The following is a 23,425-nucleotide window of genomic DNA, read 5'->3' as shown; positions in this document are numbered from 1 at the left end:
AGACTTGGTCCACTTGGCCCACCTCATTTCCCAGCACCAGATCCAGCAATGCTTCCTTTCTAGTTGGGCTGAGAACTTACTGATCAAGTACATTCTCCTGAACACATTTTAGAAATTCCTCCCCCTTCTTACCCTTGACTCTAAAATTAATAAATTGATATTTGGCTAATTAAAGTCCCCCAATATCACCACTCTATAGTTCTTGCACATCTCTGTGATTTTCCTGCAGCTTTGCTCCTCTATCTCTCTCACTATTTGGAGGCCTATAGAATACCCCCAGTAGTGTGATCATATACTTTTTACTTTTCAACTCTAACCAAATGGATTCTCTCCTTGCCCCTTCAAGGACATCCTCCCTTTCCAGCACTGAAAGTCTTCTCTAATCAGGTCTGCCACTTCACCTCCCTTTTTTCCTTCTCTATCTTTTCAGAACACTTTATATCTGTGTACATTAAGTGCCCAGTCCTCGCCATTTTTAAGCAATGTTTCCATTATTGCCACTACATCATATTCCGAGATTGCTATTTGTGCTTGTATATCACCAACCTTATTCACTACACTTTGTGTATTTACACACATGCATAGTAATCCTGTCTTTGCATTCCTCATAGTCCTTCTCAGTTCACTCCCATCTAATATGGAACTACTCCCTTCTCTAGTACTGTCTTAACACTCTCACTCTGACCCCACCTCATACTTTGCTATTTCCTACTCTAGTGCTATATGTCTCTTCCAATTCTCTGTGTACCTTGGTGTTCCTCTCTTGTATTATCTCCTGGTTCCCACACCCCTGCCAAGTTAGCTTAAACCCTCCCCAATAGCACTAGCAAATCGCCCTGCAAGGAAATTTGTCCCAGCTCTGTTCAGGTGCAACCCGTCTGGCCTGTACAGGTCCCACCTTCTCCAGAATCCCCATTGCCCCAGGAATCTAAAGCCCTCCCTCCTGCCCCATCTTTCCAGTTGCGCATCCATCTGCGCTATCCTCCTGTATCTATACTCACTTGCACATGGTACTGGGAAAAATCCGGAGATCACTACTAAACAAATTCAAAATGGCTGCTTTCTCTAACGGGCAGAAGATTTGCAATTCCAGCAGTATGCCCGGGCAACAGCTCACCAAATGTTACCGCCATACGTTCACATGCCTTATTACACCCATCTTAAAATAGAGCTAAGCTCGTGTCCAGAACCTGAAGCTCTGCCTCGGATTGAGTGTGGTGCTCACTCCATGCCATGCACCCTTCCCTCAGATCATGCCCATCTCCCCGAATGATGAAGTTCTCAATTGCTCATGTTCTGCTGACCAGTGCATGATCTCTGCTGATCTACAAGCCTTCATTCCACCACTCCAGAGATTCCCATTTCATGAAGGCTGCGTTTAATTTTAAATGGTATCTGGTACTCAGCCAGGCAGGGTGGAGAGGCAGGGAAGATCACACTGGAGAATGTTGCACTTTCCCTTTGAGACATTTGACTTTAGTATTAATAAAGAAAGAACTTGCATTGATATAGCACCCTTCATGACCTCAGGATGTTCCACAAAACGTTACAGCCAATTATGTCCTTGTAAAGCATAGACCTTGTTATAAGGTTGGGAAATGTGATACCAAATTATACATAATGCACTCCACAAACAGTAGTGAGATAATGTTGGTTGAAGGATAAGTCTTGGCCAGGACACTGGGGAGAGTTCCCTTATTGTTCTTCGAATAGTGCCATGGGATCTTTTCTATCTACCTGAACAGGCAGACGGGTCCTCAGTTTAACATCTCAAGATGTCACCTCCAACAGTGCAGCACTTCCTCAGTACTGCACTGGGAGTGTATGCTATCCATCAGATCATTCTCAGCCATATCACACATGATTACACTCCTTTCTGATTATGTGATGTGTAAGTAGTCTTTTTGTCCGAATCTATCGCAAAGTATGAAATGTAATCAACTAAAGCTCATGGAATGGATTTGTCTATCACTAAACATGGATTGGGATTCATTTAACAACTCTATCCATGCATCTCACAGGCTACTCTTTTCAATAAATGCCACAACGCTCACTGAGAAAGATTTTCATAAAAACAACTTAGACATGTTGAATTCTTGATCTGTGACAGCTGCTTCTCTCTTATCCACACAGTGCAGAAAACACCCTTTGACAGCAAATGTCCTTCTCAGAGCTAATGCTTCAATTCTGATCTCCTGAGCATCCCCAGATTTCTTCACTCCGCTATTGGCTGCCATCCCTTCAGCTGTTTGGTCTCTAACCAACCTGTTTGGTTGATAGATAGAAGCTACACGGAGGTCGTTACTCCACAAATCAAAGGCAGCTGGGTAACAGTTAGAGGTGGGAAGAGGTCAGTGCAGGGATCTCCTGTGGTCGTTCCCCTCAACAACAAGTATACAGTTTTAGATACTGTTGGGGGGGACGGCCTATCGGGGGCAGGCTGCAGTGACCGGGCCTCTGGCACGGGGTCCTGCACTGTGGCTCAGAAGGGAAGGAGGGAGAATGGGAGAGCACTAGTCATCGGGGACTCGATGGTGAGGAGTACGGACAGGCGGTTCTGTGGGCGCAGGCGAGACGCACGGATGGTTTGTTGCCTCCCTGGTGCCAGGGTCCGTGATGTTTGTGATCGCGTCTTCAGGATCCTTAAAGGGGAGGGGGAGCAGCCAGAGGTCGTGGTGCACATTGGCACCAACGACGTAGGAAGGAAGGGTGGCACAGATGTTAGAAGTGAGTTTAGGGAGTTAGGCTGGAAGCTGAAAGCTCGGACGGACAGAGTTGTTATCTCTGGTTTGTTGCCGGCGCCACGTGATAGTGAGGCTAGGAATAGGGAGAGAGCACAGCTGAACACGTGGCTGCAGGAATGGTGTAGGAGGGAGGGCTTCCAGTTCTTGGATAATTGGACTGCATTCTGGGGAAGATGGGACCTGTTCAAACAGGACGGGCTGCATCTGAACCAGAGGGGCACCAATATCCTGGGAGGGAGGTTTGCTAGTACTGTTCGGGAGGGTTTAAACTAGTTTGGGAGGGGGATGGGAACCGGACTTGTAATCCAGGGACCAGTGGGTCCACTCAGAAAGACAAAGAGTGTAGTGAGGTATTGGGGAAGGTAGCACTGTCACAGAGGACAGATGGGCACGGAGAAGGGTTAAAGTGCGTATACTTCAACGCAAGAAGCATCAGGAATAAGGTGAGTGAATTGAAGGCGTGGATGGGCACTTGGGACTACGATGTTGTGGCCATCACTGAAACGTGGATAGGTGAGGGGGAGGAATGGTTTTTGGAGGTACCTGGTTATAGATGTTTTCATAAGATTAGGAATGGTGGTAAAAGAGGTGGGGGGGTGGCATTGTTAGTTAGAAATAGTGTAACAACTGCTGAAAGAATTTTCGAGGAGGATCTGCCGACTGAGGCACTGTGGGTTGAGGTCAGGAACAGGAAAGGAGCAGTCACCTTGATGGGAGTTTTCTATAGGCCCCCCAATAGCAGCAGGGAGGTGGAAGAGCAGATTGGGAAACAGATTTTGGAAAGGAGCAGAAGTCACAGGGTAGTAATTATGGGGGATTTCAACTTCCCAAATATTGATTGGCAACTCTTTAGATCGAATAGTTTGGATGGGGTAGTGTTTGTGCAGTATGTCCAGGAAGCTTTTCTGACTCAGTATGTAGACTGCCCGACCAGAGGGGAGGCAATATTGGATTTGGTACTAGGTAATGAACCAGGGCAAGTGATAGAGCTGTTGGTGGGCGAGCACTTTGGAGATAGTGATCACAATTCTGTAGCATTCACTGTGGTAATGGAGAGGGATAGGTATGTGCAACAGGGCAAGGTTTACAATTGGGGGAAGGGTAGATATGATGCTGTCAGGCAGGAACTGAGGAGCATAAGTTGGGAGCATATGCTGGCAGGGAAGGGCACGGTCGAAATGTGGAACTTTTTCAAGGAGCAGATAGTAGGGGCCATTGATAAGCATGTCCCTGTCAGACAGGGAAGGGATGGTCATGTGAGGGAACCGTGGTTGACAAGAGAGGTTGAGAGTCTTGTTAGGAAGAAGAAGGATGCGTATATAAAGTTGAGGAAAAAGGGCACAGGCATAGCTCTGGAGGGATACAAGATGGCCAGGAAGGATCTGAAGAAAGGGATTAGGAGAGCTAAGAGAGGGCATGAAAAATGCTTGGCGGGTAGGATAAAAGAAAACCCCAAGGCCTTTTACGCGTATGTCAGAAATATGAGGATGACTAGGGGGACCATAGGTCCGGTCAAGGACAATAGCGGGAGACTGTGTGTTGAGCCGGAAGAGATAAGTGAGGTTTTGAATGAGTACTTCTCTTCGGTATTTACGAATGAGAAGGGGTGTATTACTGAAGAGGACGGTGTGAAACAGACTGGTAAGCTCGAGGAAGTGCTCGTTAGGAGGGAAGATGTGTTGGGGTTTTTGAATAACTTGAAGATAGACAAGTCTCCCGGGCCTGACGGGGTATATCCAAGGATGTTATGGGAAGCAAGGGATGAAATTGCAGAGCCGCTGGCAATGATCTTTTCATCTTCTCTGCTGACGGGGGTGGTACCAGGTGATTGGAGGGTGGCAAATGTTGTGCCCCTGTTCAAGAAAGGGAATAGGAACAACCCTGGGAATTACAGGCCAGTTAGTCTTACTTCGGTGGTAGGCAAGTTGATGGAAAAGGTGCTGAGGGATAGGATTTCTGAGCATCTGGAAAGACACTGCTTGATTCGGGACAGTCAGCACGGTTTTGTGAGGGGTAGGTCTTGCCTCACAAGCCTGATTGAATTCTTTGAGCAGGTGACCAAGCAAGTGGATGAGGGTAAACCAGTGGATGTGGTGTACATGGATTTTAGTAAGGCATTTGATAAGGTCCCCCATGGTAGACTTATGGAGAAAGTCAGGAGGCATGGGATAGTGGGGAATGTGGCCAGTTGGATTAAGAATTGGCTAACTGATAGAAGGCAGAGAGTGGTCTTAGATGGTAAATACTCAGCCTGGAGCCCAGTTACCAGTGGCGTGCCGCAGGGATCAGTTCTGGGTCCTCTCCTGTTTGTGATTTTTATTAACGACTTGGATGAGGAAGTCGAAGGGTGGGTCAGTAAATTTGCAGATGATACAAAGGTTGGTGGAGTTGTGGATACCGAGGAGGGCTATTGTCGTCTGCAAAGGGACTTGGATAGGTTGCAGTGCTGGGTTGAAAAGTGGCAGATGGAGTTTAACCCTGAAAAGTGTGAGGTCGTCCATTTTGGAAGGACAAACATGAATGCAAAATACTGGGTTAATGGTAGGGTTCTTGGGCATGTGGAGGAGCAGAGAGACCTTGGGGTCTATGTGCATAGATCATTGAAAGTTGCAACTCAAGTGGATAGGGCTGTGAAGAAGGCATATGGGGTGTTAGCGTTCATTAGCAGAGGGATTGAATTTAAGAGCCGTGAGGTGATGATGCAGCTGTACAGGACCTTGGTAAGGCCTCATTTGGAGTACTGTGTGCAGTTCTGGTCGCCTCATTTTAGGAAGGATGTGGAAGCCTTGGAGAGGGTGCAGAGGAGATTTACCAGGATGTTGCCTGGAATGGAGAATAAGTCTTACGAGGAAAGGCTGAACATTCTAGGCCTCTTCTCATTAGAAAGGAGAAGGATGAGGGGTGACATGATAGAGGTTTATAAGATGATCAGGGGAATAGATAGGGTAGACAGTCAGAAACTTTTTCCCCGGGTGGAGCAAAGCGTTACAAGGGGTCATAAATTTAAGGTGAAGGGTGGGAGATATAAGGGGGATGTCAGGGGAAGGTTCTTTACCCAGAGAGTGGTCGAGGCATGGAATGCCTTGCCCGGGGAAGTTGTTGAGTCAGAAACTTTAGGGACTTTCAAAAGGCTTTTGGATAGGTATATGGATAAAGGAGAATGATGGGGTATAGATTAAATTGTCCTTGACAGAGGACAAAGGATCGGCACAACATTGTGGGCCGAAGGGCCTGTTCTGTGCTGTATGTTCTATGTTCTATGTTCTAAATTCCCTCCCTAAATTGCTCTGCTTCTCTACTTCTCTCTCCTCCTTTAAGAGTCTCCTTAAATCTACCTCTTCGACTAAGTTTTTGGTCACCTGTCCTAATATCTTTTTATGTGACTCATTGTCAAATTCTATTTGATACCACGCCTGTGACGTGCCTTTGGACATTTTTACTACATAAAGGTGCTATATAAATGCAGGTTACTGTGACTAGTAAACACAAAACTTCAATCAATTAAAAAGATCCTTACACCAACAGGCATGACAACATCCATAAAATCAACAAGTTCCCTTAGGTGTTATGACCAAGGTTGAGAGTGCACTGTCTCCCTCTAGTTCCATTACTCCACTGGTCACAACATATATTTAAAAAAATATTTTAAACAGTTATGGATATGGCCAATTATATACTTTTATCGATCCATTTCAGAATACAAATCCTGCAACCAGGTTTCTTTAATAAACAACAACATTATTAATTAATTATAAAACAATAAAGATGCAAAGCTTATTAATACACAGGTTGAAATACCAAAATATAAATATATTCCCTTCGAAATAACCCAACATACACGCACACACACACACCAACTAAAGAAAAAATAAAAAGCTTTCTCTGCAGCAATCAACTTTACAAAAACAAAAATACTTTGGCCAAATACTTGTTAATTCTTGAAGAAAGAAGGACAAGATATGAAATGTTCCAGGTGACTTTCGGTCTGGTGTCCAGGTACACATAGATGGCTGTCACTGGGAGCTTTCTGGAGCAGTTCTGTTCCGGAGACGTTGAGGACTAGTCTTGCAGGCTTTTCAGGAGAACTACTGCATCTGTGAGTTCAGCTGTCATACTGGATTCTCAGAAGATTTTTCAAAACCGGTGGCAAAGGATGAGTAGGGTGGCTTCACTCTTAGCAGGATACACAACAACTGCATTCAAATAGGCCACACCCAAATCATAAAGCCAAAAACTCCTGATAACCATAAATCTAGACATGTGACTTCTCTATAAACAACTCCAAATAGTTCCATGGTCCATAAGGCTCTGGCTGTTTACTTAGCATAAGGCATGTGATTTCCAGTAATGGTTTGCTTTTAAGCAAAGTCCCAAGTGTCCTTCCAGTGGCCTTTTAAAAAAAAAACAAGTCCAGCATCTCCTCAGGTATTTTCCACAGTCTTTTAAACACATGTCCTCAAACATTATTACTAATGGAAACATGATCATGACAAATGATACTACAAGAACCGTGCTAAATCCAGTTCAATAGTATTATTTTGTTTGCCCTGCCTTAAATACAACCTTTTGTTTTGTATTTGTTTCTCTTTGTATTGCTGAAGATCATGAGCTTGTCTCCTGCCCTTTCATTCTGCAGCCCTCTCTGGGATTTCCCTTCCTCCTACAAACATTGAAGCTCCGATGAGTGCAGAAAGGTTAATGAATTTGTCTGACATACCTCCGACCAGAATCAGTGGAATAATTAATCCATTTGCAAAATATTGGGGGTTCAGGAAGCTGCTGGTTATGTTACTGGACTAGTAATTCAGAGGCTGGACTAATGATCTGGAGCATTAGCTATGAGGAGAGGTTGGAAAAACTCGGATTGTTTTCACTGGAACGACAGAGGTGGAGGGGTGACATGATAGAGGTTTACAAAGTTATGAGCGGCATGGACAGAGTGGATAGTCAGAAGCTTTTTCCCAGGGTGGAAGAGTCAGTTACTAGGGGACATAGGTTTAAGGTGCGAGGGGCAAAGTTTAGAGGGGATGTGCGAGGCAAGTTTTTTACACAGAGGGTGGTGAGTGCCTGGAACTTGCTGCCAGGGGAGGTGGTGGAAGCAGATACGATAGCGACGTTTAAGAGACATCTTGACAAATATATGAATAGGAAGGGAATAGAGGGATATGGGCCCCGGAAGTGCAGAAGGTGTTAGTTTCGGAAGGCATCAAGATCGGCGCAGGCTTGGAGGGCCAAATGGCCTGTTCCTGTGCTGTACTGTTCTTTGTTCTTTGTTCAAACCCCACCATAGCAGCTGGAGAATTTAAATTCAGTTAATTAAATAAATCTGGAATAAAAAAGCTAATATCAATAATGGTGACCATGAAACTATCATGTTGTCATAAAAACCCAACCAGAAATCTGCTGTGTTTACCCAGTCTGTGACTCCAGACCCCCAATAATGGGGTTGACTCTTAACTGCCCTCTGAACTGGCCCAGCAATCCGCTCACCACCATCTTCTCAAGGACAATTAGAGATGGACAATAAGTGCTAGCTTTACCAGCAATGTCCAAATCCCATGAATGAATTAAAAAAAGATTAAGCTTGAACGAAAATATTAAACAGAGGAATGTCATGTGAATGCTTTAAGTGTTCACCCTCTAACATTGCCAAGAGTCAATTCAACTACATAATCTACAAATTTTAAAACCTAAGCTGGCCATCCCCTCATTTACCTCATTCAAGGGTTGTGTCCTGAGCTAGGAGTCTCAATAAAAAAACAAGCACGGAAGAAGTATCCATGATCCGGAGTAAATAGGGTAGAGTTTCAATTTGTCACCCGGGCATAGATCTGGCAATGCAGATTGAATGTTCATTATTGAAATCGCCCTTTATAGAAACTGAACTTTATAGAAACTGACCGTAGTGTTGCATGGGGCAGTCCAATGCAGCAAATGTTTTAGTCCATTCATAGTCTCCCAGGTCATCTGTGTTTCATATTTGCTTGGAGTGTGAGACGTTGTAGTCCTCCTTCCACTATATGATGGGGCTGCTCCTCAATTTCTGGCAGCACTTTAGTCCCACATTCCTGAACGTTGGCTATCTGGTGGGGAGGGAAGCAGGCAGATTGGAGGACCTCCTCGTGGGACTGCTCCTGGGCCTGCCAAAGCAGTTATTAACAGGTCCAGGCAGTGGGTGGTGAAGGGTTTGTAAAATCCAACTGCCTGCCTCTGTTCCGCAAGTGTGTCCGCGCCCGGGTGTCCGTGGAGAGGGAGCATGCGGTGTCCACTGGCACGCTTGAGGTCTTCTGTGTCCAGTGAGTGCTGGAGGAACTGGAGCGCTTCATCAACAATCAGAACAGAATTTTAATTTGATTTGTTAATTTCCTTGTTTTTGTTTCAGTTCTTTAGTGTGTACCCCTTTAAGAAGGGGGAACTTAATGCCATCATTTAAATGATTGATATAAAACCTGTCATCATCAGTTAATAAAAAATTTAGAAACCGATCGTTATAGAAACAGGTCGTTATAGAAACCAATCGTTATAGAAACTGATCATTATAGAAACTGCCCAAATTTCATTTCTGTTGAAATCAATGCAATTGACAATTTGTCAGTTTCTATAATGGGCAATGATCTGCAACACTAGTTGTACGCTTGGGTGGTGATTTGAAGATCTACTCCCCATATCAGTAAACCACAATGAGCTGCCCTAATATCATGAACTTGAATACCACAAATTTCAAACTGACATCTCTTGATGAAAGATTCAAAGTGGTTTAAGATCCAGATGAATGTATACAATATTTATGGAGAACTCCGAGAGTGCACTGTAATATCCAAATATGCTAATATTAAGTATTCACATCGGCTTCTAAAATATAATTTTTTGCAAGCAAAGAACAAATGAGCTTGCATTGATATAAACTTAGCACATCCTCAGAGTGTCTTAAAGCACTTCATAGATAATAAATTATTTTTGGAGTGCAGTCACTGATGTTATGGAAGCAAACGGGGAAGCTAATTTGCCAGGAACATGTTGTTGTTGTTGTCAGTCCCTCAAAACGAGGATGACGTCTGCCAGGCATTCTTGCTTTGTGTGTCCTCAGGTGAATCAACAGTCCAAACCTGGAGCTACAGGTCTTTGGGCAGAAAGGACAGGAGGTGCACTGAGGGAGGGGGATTCTCAAATCAGGGTTCTGCTCTCTCTCCTTCCACTTTCATTGCTTCTCTGCAGCACAGTTTATGCAGTCAGTTTCCGACTGTGTTGCAGCTTGTTGGATGAGGCACTACCACATGGTACAGTTTATGGCAAGTTCCTCCCATGCACTGATGTCAGTTTGTCCCCTTTTCAATGAGGCCTTTAGAGTGTCTTTAAAATGTTTTCTCTGTCCTCTTTGACATTGGGTGCCATCCTTAAGTCGTGAGAAGAGGATCTGCTTCAGAAGCTGATAGTTTGGCATGTGGATGCAATGCCCACAGCAGGGGAGCTGATTTTGTATAATCATGGTTGCAATGCTGGAAGAATTGCCTTCGGTGAGGATGCTGAAGTTTGTTCACCTGTCTTCCCACTTTGAGTATCCTGTGGAGATACCTCTGGTGGAAATTTTCCAGTGACCACAGGTGCCTTTGGTAGGTGACCCACGTCTCACTGTCATATAAAAAGGGGGTGACAGCAACAGCACTGAAGACTAAAGCCTTGTTCTCTCTTGGAGATCTCTGTTCTCGAAGGCCTGGTTGCGTCATTTTTGGAAGGCTGTGCTGGCACAGCTGATTCTGTGCTGGATCTCCACTTCGATGGTGATCTTTTGAGAAAGGCAGCTGCTGAAATATGAGAAATGTTCGATCACTTCTAAAGTCTCCCCATCAATATGAATAGCTGGAGGTGTTGATCCTTATTCAGGGGAGGGCTGGTGGAGGACTTTGGTCTTGTTTATGCTCATTAAGAGACCAACCCTTTTGTATGCGGAGTTGAAGAGGTTAAGGGTGGGCTGAATGTCATCTACAGTGTGGGCCACAACTACACAATTGTCGCCATTTTGTAAGTCATGGATAGACTGGAGGGTCACCTTAGTCTTGGTTCTTAGCCTGTTGAGGTTGAAAAGCTTCCCATCAAGTAAAAGCTCAATCATGACCCCAGGCTGAGGTAGAGAATGAAGAGAGATGGCACAGTCACACAGCCTTGCTTGACACCCATCCGGATACAAAAAGGCTCGATCTCCAATCCATTGCAAAGGACCGTTGCTCTCATATCGTTAAACAGAAGTCGTAGAATGGTAACAAACTTTAATGGATATCCAATCTCTGGAGAACTTTTCAAAGGGCTTTGTGATTGATGGAGTCAAATGCCTTTGACAGATCAATAAAGGTTATCTGGAACCTGTCATAGCCGCTAAGCGCATTGCACTGTTGAACTTCAAGAAAGCCCCCAGCGATTTAACATCCACAGCACTTAAAGCAGCCAGAAGTACTGCACAAAGAACAGCTAGGCGTTGCGCAAACGACTACTGGCAACACCTATGCAGTCATATTCAGCTGGCCTCAGACACCGGAAACATCAGAGGAATGTATGATGGCATGAAGAGAGCTCTTGGGCCAACCATCAAGAAGATCGCCCCCCTCAAATCTAAATCGGGGGACATAATCACTGACCAATGCAAACAGATGGACCGCTGGGTTGAGCACTACCTAGAACTGTACTCCAGGGAGAATGCTGTCACTGAGACTGCCCTCAATGCAGCCCAGCCTCTACCAGTCATGGATGAGCTGGACATACAGCCAACCAAATCGGAACTCAGTGATGCCATTGATTCCCTAGCCAGCGGAAAAGCCCCTGGGAAGGACAGCATTACCCCTGAAATAATCAAGAGTGCCAAGCCTGCTATACTCTCAGCACTACATGAACTGCTATGCCTGTGCTGGGACGAGGGAGCAGTACCCCAGGACATGCGCGATGCCAACATCATCACCCTCTATAAAAACAAAGGTGACCGCGGTGACTGCAACAACTACCGTGGAATCTCCCTGCTCAGCATAGTGGGGAAAGTCTTTGCTCGAGTCGCTCTGAACAGGCTCCAGAAGCTGGCCGAGCGCGTCTACCCTGAGGCACAGTGTGGCTTTCGTGCAGAGAGAGCGACCATTGACATGCTGTTCTCCCTTCGTCAGATACAGGAGAAATGCCGTGAACAACAGATGCCCCTCTACATTGCTTTCATTGATCTCACCAAAGCCTTTGACCTCGTCAGCAGACGTGGTCTCTTCAGACTACTAGAAAAGATCGGATGTCCACCAAAGCTACTAAGTATCATCACCTCATTCCATGACAATATGAAAGGCACAATTCAACATGGTGGCTCCTCATCAGAGCCCTTTCCTATCCTGAGTGGTGTGAAACAGGGCTGTGTTCTCGCACCCACACTTTTTGGGATTTTCTTCTCCTGCTGCTTTCACATGCGTTCAAATCCTCTGAAGAAGGAATTTTCCTCCACACAAGATCAGGTGGCAGGTTGTTCAACCTTGCCCGTCTAAGAGCGAAGTCCAAAGTACGGAAAGTCCTCATCAGAGAACTCCTCTTTGCTGACGATGCTGCTTTAACATCTCACACTGAAGAGTGCCTGCAGAGTCTCATCGACAGGTTTGCGTCTGCCTGCAATGAATTTGGCCTAACCATCAGCCTCAAGAAAACGAACATCATGGGGCAGGGCGTCAGAAATGCTCCATCCATCAATATTGGCGACCACGCTCTGGAAATAGTTCAAGAGTTCACCTACCTAGGCTCAACTATCACCAGTAACCTGTCTCTAGATGCAGAAATCAACAAGCGCATGGGTAAGGCTTCCACTGCTATGTCCAGACTGGCCAAGAGAGTGTGGGAAAATGGCGCACTGACACGGAACACAAAAGTCCGAGTGTATCAGGCCTGTGTCCTCAGTACCTTGCTCTATGGCAGCGAGGCCTGGACAACGTATGCCAGCCAAGAGCGACGTCTCAATTCATTCCATCTTCGCTGCCTTCGGAGAATACTTGGCATCAGGTGGCAGGACTATATCTCCAACACAGAAGTCCTTGAAGCGGCCAACACCCCCAGCTTATACACACTACTGAGTCAGCGGCGCTTGAGATGGCTTGGCCATGTGAGCCGCATGGAAGATGGCAGGATCCCCAAAGACACATTGTACAGCGAGCTCGCCACTGGTATCAGACCCACCGGCCGTCCATGTCTCCGCTATAAAGACGTCTGCAAACGCGACATGAAATCGTGTGACATTGATCACAAGTCGTGGGAGTCAGTTGCCAGCATTCGCCAGAGCTGGCGGGCAGCCATAAAGACGGGGCTAAATTGTAGCGAGTCGAAGAGACTTAGTAGTTGGCAGGAAAAAAGACAGAGGCGCAAGGGGAGAGCCAACTGTGCAACAGCCCCGACAAACAAATTTCTCTGCAGCACCTGTGGAAGAGCCTGTCACTCCAGAATTGGCCTTTATAGCCACTCCAGGCGGTGCTTCACAAACCACTGACCACCTCCAGGCGCGTATCCATTGTCTCTCGAGATAAGGAGGCCCAAAAGAAAAAGAAAAGAAAGGAGCTCTTTGCATTGTTCCAGATATTTTTCTTGAATTTGTCAAGTGACAAAGATCATATCTGTGATTCCCCTGGATGGCCGGAAACCACATTGCGTCTCCGGAAGTATGTCTTCACTGACGGGTAGGAAGCGATTCAGAGGGATTCGTGTGAGAATGTTCCCCACTGTGGACAGAAGGAATATGCGTCTATAGTTCCCACAAATAGATTTATCAGCCTTCTTAAAAAGTGAGACAATGACGCCATTGTGGAAGTTGGGAGGTAATACCTATTCTTCCCAGATTTTTGTAAGAAGTGCGAGTTTGCGCAAGAGTTCATGACCACCAGCTTTATAGATCTCTGTAGGAATATTGTCTGTACCACAAGCCTTGCTGTTTGTCATCTGTTGGATAGCCTTTAGTATCTCAGCAAGTGTTGGCAGCATCCCCAAAGATGACCTCTCAGGATCTCAGGGATTGTTTTGGTGGTTTTGTCTGATACTGTAGACTCCCGATTGAGAAGGTTCTGATGGTGCTACTTCCAACTGTCTCCGATGGCTGGATCGTCTTTGAGAAGAGTGATGCCATTTTCAGCTTGGAGGGGGGAGGGACCATTTGTTATTGGTCCATAGATTGTCTTGGTGGCCTGGAAGAAACTGCATGTTGCGCATGTCTGCGTAGTGTTGAATTTCATTGGCCTTCTCTACCCACCATCATACTGTGAGCTTCAAATTTGAGTAGTTTGCACTCTTTTCATTTCTGCTGTGATGTAGACTGATTTTGATATATAAAGAAGGCTTGGCATTTCCAATTGAGAAGTTTACATATTTCTTTATCATTCTTGTCGAACTAACCTTGATGCCTGAGAGATTCAAATCCGATGGTCTGGGTGCATGTCTTTTGGATTGCAGATTTGATTTTATCCCAAAGCCCTTTCATGCTGGCATTAATGGAGCCTGTGAGAGGAAGACAGGAAGAAAGTTGCACCTAGATTTGTTCTGTTTTTTAGATTCTTGGGGAGTATGGATGTTGAATCTTCTCCTGGATTTCTTTGAGGATCTTTGGTGTTTGGGTGCCAGGGGGAAGCTCATGGTGGGGTATATAAGTCTATGGCCTGTCCAGCAGTCATTTGCACCCTCGGGTGATGTGCACATCCTTCCCATCCCGGGCTTGGACAGTGACTTATTCAAGGAGGTTCCAATGCTCGGATCAGGGTGTTTCCACATTGTCTTATATTTAACTTTCTGATAGTGTGCCCATGTTCAGTGCACTAAGTAAGGAGGAGGAGATGGTTAGCATTTGATTTCCCCACTCTCTCTTTCCTTATTGTGCCCTTCCAGATGGTGCAGTTGTGTCTGACTCTGGCATTAAAATCTCCCAGTTGAATCAATTTGTCTTGTTTTGGGACAGCTGCCAGTACAGAATCCAGATCAACATAAAAGGGCTCTTTGATTTCATCAGTAAAATCGAGTGTGTTAGCATAAGGACTGATGACTGTGGCCTGTTGATTGCTGCTAAGCTGAAGGCTTAGGGTCAAGAGCCGTTTGTTCATACCATTTGGAAGTTCTGTAAGTTTATCTGCGATTCTATTTTTGATGGCGTACCCAACTCCGTGGATACGATGATCCTCCTTTGGCTTCCCCTTCCAGAAGAAAGTGTATCCTCCTCCTTCCTCTCTAAGTTACACATCCACAGGGAGTTGTGTTTCACTGAGAGCTGCAACATTGATGTCATATCTCGCAAACTCCCAAGAAACTATGGCAATTCTCCTTTCAGGACATTAATTGTTTTGATTGTCCAAAAGGGTGCACACAATCTAGGTACAGAAATTCATGCGTTTTGTTGCTTGTGTGTGTTTTTTACTGCAAGGATGGTGGTCCCACTATGTCGTTCCCTGGTCAGGACAGTTTGGGATAGCCTATGTTTGGGGCACCTTTTCTAGCCCCTTCCTCAAGTGAAGTGAGCAGAAGGGACCCTAAAAAGGACGGCTTAGTCTTGGATGCTGCTGTTGGGGAGCTGCTTCTTTCCCAAATCCAAGAGCTCAGTAATCATCAGGCATTCACCCACTATGTGCTGATTTGTGACTAGAAACCTCCAGGTTCACAGCCCTGTCTTCGACATCTCTCATCCATCACTGTAGAGCTTTTTGGTGTCCCTAGCAGAAAACTGCGCATGTCATCTTTTAATGTGAGGTAGTTGGTACGCAGTCGACAACCGCACAATCCTGATGGGTTGGCAATCTTTACTCAATGGCATGGCAAGCCATGCTGGCTGGAACATGTCAGACCCACTGCAGCCTTCACCCGCCTTCACAGCCATTGATGTGCACACGCGCCTCATTCATCCACTTGTTCCGCTGTTGAGGACTTGAAGCGTGTTTTGTTATTGAGGTTCGCCCATCTAAATCCATCTAGATCAATGTAGCAGGGTCACCTTGTGCAGGTTTTAGCTGGGGCGGTCTTGGTGGAAAGACAAGCTGTGAGCAAAGCCACAACCCTGGGTTGCGAGAACCAGTGCCAGCGGGAAGGTACTACTCAGCAGTGCCCTTGAACCCTGCCAGGAAATATAGGAACATTAGTAACATGAAAAAACCATTCAACCCTGTGAGCCTGCTGTGCCATTCAACTTCAACTTCCATTTATCCTCCTTTGCTCCACATCCATTGATACATTTACTCAACAAGGCCCTTTCCATCTCATCCTGGAAGCTCCAATCATCCTGACATTCACAGCTTCTTGAGAGAGGTAGCTCCAGTTTCTACCACTCTTCATGTGAAAAAGTGCTTCCTGATTTTGCTCCTGAATGGCCTGACTCTGAATCTAAAGTCATGTTCCCTTGCTGTTGATTCCCTGAGCAGAGGAAGTAACAAGGCCCCACAGACATCAAACAACATTTTACAATTGATTGAGGTCGGAATATTGCTCCAGGACACCAGCGGAATTCTTTGAATGGCCGCACAGTATATTTCATACTCATCTGAACAAGCGGATAAGGCTTCCACGTTAATGCCTTGTGTCAACTTTGACCTCTGGCATCCCTCTGTATTGCACTGAAGTTTCAATCCAGATAACGTACTTACCTCCCCAGGTGAATTTCCACGGGGGTGCTTCTGCTCATCTGTTGTGACTTTGGCATAAGCTGTGCAAACTCTGCAAAAATGGGGCAAAAGATGGCCTGCGCCAATTTTCCCAGATTTCCAGGGCTCTTCCATCAAAGTTACGGCAGACAAGCAAACGGGCCCCTGTGGAAATTTACCTCTCTGGAGCAGGGCACAAACACAAGGCCTTCATGGTGTACAGACTAGAGTTCTATGGAGGAGGTGGTGGCGTAGTGGTATTGTCACTGGACTAGTAACCCAGAGACCCAGGGTATTAATCATGGGTTCGAAGGTGAAGGTGAAATTTGAAGGGGCAGCACAGTGGCACAGTGGTTAGCACCGCAGCCTCACAGCTCCAATGACCTGGGTTCAATTCTGGGTACTGCCTGTGCAGAGTTTGCAAATTCTCCCTGTGACTGCGTGGGTTTCCTCCGGGTGCTCTGGTTTCCTCCCACATGCCAAAGACTTGCAGGCTACAGGTAAATTGGCCATTGTACAAAAGAAAATGCCCCTGGTGTAGGTAGGAGAATTGAGGGAAGGTAGGGATATGAGAGAGAAAATGGGATTTGTATAAATGGGTGCTTGATGGTCAGCAAGGACTCGGTGGGCTGAAGGGCCTGTTTCAGTGCTGTATTGCTAGAGCCATAGAGCAATACAGCACTGAAACAGGCCCTTCAGCCCACCAAGTCTGTGCCGACCATCAACCACCCATTTATACTAATCCCATTTTCTTTCTCATATCCCTACCTTCCCTCAATTCTCCTACCAACGACCTACAATGGCCAATTTACCTATCAACGTAGGAGAAAAGCCAATGTTAATATGTTAATAATTTAATACATTTTTATTAAGAAATACGACTTGGGAGAAGTCACTTGTCCCCTCTCTTAGCAACACCAACTCTGTAAAGCAAGGAGACTGAATAGAAAACAGATACAGATAAACATGTTGATTGCTGAAGGAAGACCCCCATTATGTAAATTTTCTTGGATCATAAATGTTCTTAAAGGATCAACGTGCTTCTAGAGATGCACCAATGTCTAGCATAAAGGACCATCCAAGCTTTGTCCTTTTCACCGATGTTACCTTGGTAACCAAGGGTTTTTGTACCTCTGCTTAGTTCTCTCATTGAGAAACATTCTTCTCATGAGCAATGTCACGCGTTCATAGTTCTCAGTGAAAAGGTGGTACATAAAGGAAGCAATTCCTACTGATCGGGAAACGCTGCATAATTTATTTTATTCATTCGTGGGATTTGGGTGTTGCTGGCTAGGCCAGCATTTACTGTCCATCCCTAATTGCCCTTGAGAAGGTTGTGGTGAGCTGTCTTCTTGTCCTTGGTTGAGTCCTTACCCAAGCATTAGGTCATGTATACGTGTGTTTTCTGTGGTCATGAGCTTATGCTTAGATTTGACTGTGCTCAGAAACAACCTGTCTTAGAAAAGTTACTCAAAGAGCTGCTAGAGCTTTAGGATTAATACCAATTGTTATGACTGGCATTCAGTTGTCTTCTAAAGGAATTCTGCCTCCACTTGCACACAGGGCCTGCTCATTAGTAGACCAGCAACCCCTTCCATTTACATGGGTGTCACAAAATGGCAAACTTAGTGCTGTCAGTCATAGCCACACCCATTCACTAACAAACAATCACCATTCTCATACACACTGATCCACCCCACCGCCCCCCCACCCCCCCCACACACACACACTCACAAATACACTGACTCACTGACAAACACACACACAAATACACTGACTCACTAACAAGCACATACACACACACACACACACACACAAATACACTGACTCACTAACAAGCACATACACACACACACACTCACTAACAAACATACGCTCACACATACTCACACTCACTAACAAGCACATATACACACACACTCACTAACAAACACACACTCACACATACACATACACACACACTCACTAACAAACACACACTCACTAACAAACACACGCTCACACATACTCACACTCACTAACAAGCACATATACACACACACTCACTAACACACACATACACACACACTCACTAACAAACACACACTCACACACTCACACACTCACTAACAAACACAGACTCACACATACACACACTCACTAATAAACAATCACCATTCTCATACACACTGGTTACCCCCACACACACACACACACACACACAGTCAGTCCCTTCACCAACAAGCTCACCATCACCACTCTCTCACATACACTGATCCCTCTCTCACACACACACTCACAAATAAACAAACACACACTCACACATACACACACAGTCCCTTCAAACTTTTTCCCCAAAATATACTTTATTCATAAAAATCTGTAAAAAACTACATTACAAAACAGTTCAAAACAGCACCAAGTTGACATTCTAGAAAGTGCAAAGGAAATCAGTTTTCTTCAATACAGAAGTGAGTTGCCTCACAACCCTTCCATTCCATTTTACATGCACTGTGCATTTTACAGCAAAACTATATTTGGTGCATATAGCCTGAGAGGTTTTCCATAGGTCTAGCCGCTCAGTTCACTATGGTGGGGAACCTTTTTTCCAAAAATATACTTTATTCATAAAAATCTGTAAAAATACATTACAGAACAGTTCTAAACAGCACCTAGTTGACATTCCAGAAATTACGAAGGAAATTAGTTTTCTTCAATACAAAAGTGAGTTTTCTCACAACCCTTCCATATCCATTTTACATGCAGTGTATCTTCACCAACAAGCCATCAACACTCTCTCACACACACACTGATCCTTCACCAACATCACTCACATGCAGACCACATCTAATTTCTTGCCACTTACAGTGACTTTAACTGCAGGTGAGTGCTTTTTTAAACATGATGGGAGCTGACTATTTCCCACCATTTGAAGGCAGGTTCAGGAAGTAGTGGTGGCATTACAGAGTTACACAAAAATAGCAGTCCGGTCTGAAGCCTGTCGATGGGCCTTGATTTAAATGATCCTATTGGACGGGCGTCCAGCAATAAATCAGCAACTTCTTGTTTCTAATTTTCTTTCCCACTCTGCCCTGATCATGCCCGAATAAACAGGGCAGAAAGGAGATGGAATGTGGCTGCCGTGTACCAAACAGCCTCCTCCTGTGCAGTAAGCTGTAACTTTTGGCATCTTACTAATACGCAAACGCTTCCTGATTGTAATAGCGAAGAAACATAATAAGCTACAGTGTTTAAAGCCTAGAAAGCACTGTTGATGATGTCAGCAAACACTTCAATGGTGACACAACATTGCTTTGCCTGGTGTATCAATGCAGGCGTTGACCCTTTTATTTCAAATGGGTTAAAATCTCAGCAACAGTGAAACATTGTGCATGCAGTGTTGATCTGATAACACTGCCAACAATAATTTCTGTACTAATACATGAGACTTAAAATGATAAGGTCAACAAAAATGTCAGCATCACTTGATTGGAATAATTAAAGCTCAACCGTATAGGAAAATAATCTCTTCATTATAACTGCAACTTGCCCTATCTTCTATTCTTAATGCAATGCCATCTTGCTTATTTGCAATTGAAAATTATTAATCCTATGACTATAAAGACAATTCATTATATGAGTGCAAGGGGTATGTTAATGAGTAGCATTGAGTGATTTGAATGCCTCATTACATTTCCTTAATAATTGCTGGCTTAGCAGTTATTAAGCAGGCTCGACTGTGGCTAATCTCTCATTGAGGGAAGTTTATGAGCTGAAGAACTAGTAAGAGTATAACATGCAACTAGCTATTGAGCAAGTAATCAAGACTGGCGTAGATGGGTTCATAGAAAAGGTAATGGTTAAAATGCAGATCCATGCATAGCAACTTTCAGTAGGATTAAAAGAGGACTCCAGTCATGAAAGAAAGAACTTGCATTTATATAGTGCCTTTCACAACCTCAGGACATCCCAAGCTGCTTTACAGCCAATGAAATACATTTACAGCATAGTTACCATTGTGATGTTGGATACACAGCAGCCAATTTACACACAGCAAAGTGCCACAAAGAACAATGGTGATGGTGACCAGATCATCTGTTTTTTCATAATCTTGGTTGAAGGACTATATATTGGCCAGGAAACCAGGGATACCTCCCCTGCTCTTCTTCAAAATAGCACCATGCAATCTTTTACATCCATCTGAGAGGGCAGACAAGGGGTTCAGTTCAAGCTCATCTGAAAGACGGCAACTCTAATAATACAGCACTTGACCAGTGTTGCATTGGAGTGTCAGCCTAGATATTGTGTTCAAGTCTCATGGAGCAGGACTCAAACTGGTAAACATCTGAGCAGACCTCAGTGTCAGGAGTCGCAGATGTGCAGCTAATCGCCAAATTACAGTAAATTTGCTGGACTCACGAAGATTAGTGGCCTTCAGAGAATCTGGCAAAATTGTTTTGGTGTTACTGCTGGCTGTATGAGACCTGTGCTGGATCAAAGCACTAGAACAATCCATTACCATATTATATGGTAGACTGTGGATTACTTTGCAATTTATGATCGAAAGCAACATAATATTATGCAAGGTCCAAATGAATGTGAACAGCTGCTCAAAAAGTGTATTTGTAGCTTTAATTTCTAAAAGGAAGATTTGCATTTCTATTGCATCTTTTGCAACCTCAGGATTGGTTTTACAGCCAATGAAGTACTTTTGAATTGTAGTCACTGTTGTAATGTAGGAAACTTGACAGCCAAACTGTGCACAGCAAGATCCTGTAAATAGTGATGTGATAATGAACAGATAACCTGTTTTTGCCATGTTGGTTGAGAGATAAATATTGGTTATTATTGAATTTGCTTCCACCACCCTTTCAGGCAGTGCATTCCAGATCATAATAACTCACCGAGTGAAAAAATGTTTCCTCATCTCACCTCTGAATCTTTTGTCAATTACCGTAAATCTGTGTCCTCTAATTACTGACATCCTGCCAGTTTCTCCCTGTGTATCAAAACCCCACAGGATTTTGAAGAGCTCTATTAAGTTTCTCTTTAACTTTTAACAATTCCACCTTCTCTAGTCTCTCAATGTAACTGAAGTCTCTCATCATTCTAGTAAATCTCCTCTGCACTCTCTCCAAGGCCTTGACGTCCTTCCTAAAGTATGGAATTGAATGCAATACTCCAGCAGAGGCCTAGCCAGTGATTTATAAATGTTTAACATAATTTCCTGGAAATATGGTCTATTCAGCCATAATTCCCCAGATGGCTGGGAAATCTTTGATGTTCCTTTTACTACAGAACCCACCTGCAGCTCTTACCAATTGAAGCTGCTTCATTCTGGGTATTGACTGTTGCAAGTGGAAATTTCTGGTCATGAAATAGATTAGGTGCCTGATGTTGCTCAGTGGTAGCACTCTGAGTAATAAGGTGATGGTTTCCATCCCCACTTTTGGAAATTGAGTACCTGATCTGGACTGATACTTCAGTGCAGGACTGAAGGGGTCCTATCCTCTGGAGAAATGTCATACCAAGGCCCCATTTGCACTTTCAGATGGATGTAAAGATCCCATTACACTATAACCTGCATTTAAAAAGCACCTTTAATGTAGTGAAATGTCCCAAGGTGTTTCACAGCAGCATAATCAGACAAAAATATTGACACCGAGCCAACGACGGAGACATTCGGACAGTGACGAAAAGCTTGGAGAAGGAGGGAGGTTTTAAGGATCATCTTAAAGGAGGAGATAAGGGTAGGAAGGTGGAGGGGTTTAGGGAGGGAACTCCAGAGCCTAGGGTCCAAACAGCTGAAGGCATGGCCATCAATGGTGGGATGAAGGGAGTCAGGGACAAGCCAGAGGCTAGAATTGGAGGAGAGCATTTCTGACAGTTGTAGGAGTGGAGCAGGTTACAGAGATAGAGAAAGGCAAGGCTTTGAGGGATTTGAACAAAAGGATAAGAATTTTAAATCTGAGACACTAGGAACCAATGTAGATCAGTGAGCAGACGGGGATGGGTGAGCAGGATTTGCTGTGATACAGGCAGCAGAATAGCTGATGTTTATGAAGAGTGGAAGATGGAAGGCCATAGTTGTTCCCCTGCCTAGCGTTTATACCTCAACCAATTAGTATCTGATACCTGAGTACTTAGTTATTGATCTCAGTGCTGCTTGTGGGGCCTTGCTGATTGAAAATTGGCTAGGAATTCTGCTTACAAGACAACAGTAAGTACATTTTAAAAGCACTTCCTTGGTAATGAATTGCTTTGGGAAGTCCTGAAGATGTGAAAGGTGCCCTATATATGCAATGACTTTATGTGTCAGGGATTCCTGCTTTATGAACTCACATGGTATCTTAGAGAAAGATACAGCACTGAAATAGACCCTTTGGCCCACCGAGTCTGTGCTGACCAACAGCCACCCATTTATGCTAACCTTACATTAATCCCATATTCCCTACTACATCCCCACCTTCCCTCAATTCTCCTACCACCTACCTACACTAGGGGCAATTTACCATGGCCAATTTACCTGTCAACCTACAAGTCTTTGGCTGTGGGAGGAAACCGGAGCACCAGGCAGAAACCCACGCGGTCACAGAGAGAACTTGCAAACTCCGCGTAGGCAGTACCCAGAACTGAACCCGGGTCTCTGGAGCTGTGAGGCTGTGGTGCTAACCACTGCGCCACTGTGCCGCCCTTCAGGCAGGATCATCAGGAATACATACACCCAGGTGGTCGCATGGTAGGGAGCGGGAGAGGGAGAGAATGCCTCTGTGAAATGGGGACAGCAAGGGGGCTTGAAGCAAGGAATGCTTGTGCAAAGATGAGAGGAGATTTGGGAAAGTTTCGGTCTGTCCGAGCGACCAGTCCATATCCCCCAGACTTATGCTCGGCAACAAGTTGAATATCTACTCCAGTATCTTCATGTGATAAAATTTCCAGTTAGGTTGAGAGACTAGAGGAACTGTGATTGCTCTCCTTAGAGCAGAGAATGTTAATGGGAGATTTAATACAGGTGTTGAAAATTATGAAGGGTTTTGATCAATAACCAGAAGACACAGATTGATGATAACTGGCAGAGGAATCGGGGCAAGA

The sequence above is a fragment of the Heterodontus francisci genome, chromosome 11 (genome assembly GCF_036365525.1).
Source record: "Heterodontus francisci isolate sHetFra1 chromosome 11, sHetFra1.hap1, whole genome shotgun sequence".
In the NCBI taxonomy this organism is placed as follows: Eukaryota; Metazoa; Chordata; class Chondrichthyes; order Heterodontiformes; family Heterodontidae; genus Heterodontus; species Heterodontus francisci.
Note: the sequence above shows the minus strand (reverse complement) of the source record.